At 37.6% G+C, this 2,556-nt stretch overlaps 1 non-coding gene across 1 annotated transcript; it reads right to left on the bottom strand.

Annotated features, from left to right (window-relative positions):
* Nucleotides 1-962: 962 nt before the first annotated feature.
* On the bottom strand, nucleotides 963-1,035 carry TRNAL-CAG (transfer RNA leucine (anticodon CAG)). Its single transcript has one exon. It is a non-coding gene; the product is annotated as a tRNA-Leu (tRNA).
* Nucleotides 1,036-2,556: the final 1,521 nt, after the last annotated feature.

Genomic DNA, 2,556 nt, shown 5'->3' on the forward strand with positions numbered 1-2,556 from the left:
AACCAGTGTCTTGGTGAGTTGATACACCTCCAAACCCCTCTGCATCACAGAAGAATTCTTGTTTCTTCATTTTCCATTATATTCCTTCATTTTCATATTTTGAAGTTCTCTTTCTCTATTTAATTTGCTACCAGATTGTATATGGTACCCATTGTCCAATTTGAAACCAGAGCTATTGGGAATGTGAGAAGGCCAAGAGGAAGGATAAGAGAAGAACAACTCATTGTTGAGACACCTATGGATAAGGTGAGGAAGGCAGCAGTAATGAGACAACCCTATTATAGACTCTAGAGACAACAAGATCACAATGAATTGAATTATTGGTATTCAAGAGCATGGAAGTAAAAGGAGAGAAGTGTCCTCAAAGAGCACAAAATAGAGTTTTCCCATTCCCAACAGAGAAATTTAATCTGCAGAAAATGAAGACTTTGAGAGGTTGTTAAAGATCAAATAACAACCATAAATGCCATCGTGGTCTTTTCTAGATAAATGATTGGAAATTTGATGTTCTCTAAAAAATAGAGGATTCGATTCATCTAGTTTTTTGAGTGATACTGGTTTCCATTTTTTGGTTGGCCTTCATAACATTTTGCTGCAATTGGAACTTGTCATTCTATCTGTCTTGTTCTTTCTTTGAATTAATCTGAAATGATTAGCAGGGTAGATGGATGAAGCCAAAGTACTAAAATTGACACTCGACCTTTATCCATTACAAGTTGTCTCTCAAATGCTAAGGCAAAAAAACATCATAGAAATGAGCTACAGCTCATATGGACCAGCTAGGCCTTGAACCCAAGACCTTCCATGTGTTGCTTGAGTGCTCTACAAATTGAGCTATTGGCCCCTCTTTGGCCATCCCATTGTTGGTCTGGGTGTGGTTTATTTCCAACACTCCTATAAGCAACACTGCAGGTGCTTGGGGCTCCTACCTTGGCTGTGACCAATGTGAGCTACAGTTCATATGGACCAGCTAGGATTCAAACCTAGGACCTTCCATTTTCTGCAGGAATGCTCTACCAACTGAGCTACTGGCCCCTCTTTGAATAAGCCCATTGTTGATCTGGGTGGTTGGTTATTTCCAACAGGTCAGATGTCCCATCAAACACTACCATTTTGCACCTCAAGTTTCTTTGTATAGCTTCCAGTCAGTTGAAGGGTTGGTCAAATATTTGGATGTAAAGTTTTTATTTTTGGACCCTGTCTTTTGATCTACTTTTGAAAGGATTTTTTGGAAGAGAAGTTTAATTAAGGCTTGTCAGCATGTTGAACAGTGAACTTCAATCCTTACCTTTTGAACTGTAGATTCCATGGGATATTTTGTGTGAAGGTTTGTGCTGGTTGTCACATGTTTCGAACCCTTGGCATTTAGATTTATATTTGCGCAACATACTAACGGTCTATGCAGATTCTTAAAGGTCCAGTTTACTTGTGAGTTTTTTCTTTGCTAACTAAAAACAGTGTTAAATTCTTCTCTCTAAGTTTGGTTTACGCTGGACCTTCACTTCAGACCTTTTTATCTTGAAGTTTAGAATATTCTTGATGGAATGCTCTAAAAGTGATAGGCTCTTCAATGCTCTTTTAGTTTCAATAGAGCTTCTTAAGGAGGATTTTTCAAATTAACACCTGGAAAAAAACATTTGCTAATATGTCTGGGTAGCAGATCCAACTGCCTTGGAAATTTTAATGTGCATTTTCTGACTTGCCATTATTTTTCAATGATGAGTTCCAATTAGGATTTTGTGTTGCAGAAACGTGCACATATTGGTACTTTGAAATGTTTTCCTTAATTTTTAAAATGTTCGCTATAGAATCTTTTAGTTGAACTTGGAACTCAAAAGATCTTCCATATCTACATTCGTTGGTCAATTGTTGGAGTTGTGAACATTTCCACAATTGTAGCGTCCACCTGTTAGCCCCTTGTAGCTAGGAGATTTCTTGTCCTCGTTTTCATTTCGTCTGTCCCTTAGACTAATTACCCTGCTCAAAAGACAGGAATTCTTTCCACCTATTTTAATCATACTACCACTATTTTTGTCATTTTTACAATATTTCTTACTTCAAGATGTTGGAATTTGCTGCTATTTGTTGATCTTTGTTCTTTTACTTTTTCTTCTTTGCAGCTACCAAAGACTACAGTTTCTGCTGCTCTTTGATGACACTCCTAAACTGTGATCCATAGAATGACCTTGAATATCTACTCCAATCTGACGTTTTGATCCCATAATGAATTTCCCAATGCAGAAATATTCGTCCTTCTGTTATTGTGGCACGCCTAAAGAAATCTGGAGATCTTATAGTATTGTGTCACCAAAACATTTTCCAAGCAGATATTTTGGAACTCTTTTATCATTTGACCATTAAAATAGAGATGCAGGAGCCCTTGTTGCTTACACCATGTGACAAAATGCTCGCATGTGACATCCTTCGGAGTCAATCAATCACGTATATGCCTTGAATTTGTCCCGTTAGGTTGATGCATCTCCTGAAAGTTTGTATGCTCTTGTCCTGTTAGGTTGATGCCTCTCCTGAAAGTTAGTATGCAATCTACATTGCCTT

The sequence above is a fragment of the Cryptomeria japonica genome, chromosome 10 (assembly GCF_030272615.1).
Source record: "Cryptomeria japonica chromosome 10, Sugi_1.0, whole genome shotgun sequence".
Lineage (NCBI taxonomy): Eukaryota > Viridiplantae > Streptophyta > Pinopsida > Cupressales > Cupressaceae > Cryptomeria > Cryptomeria japonica.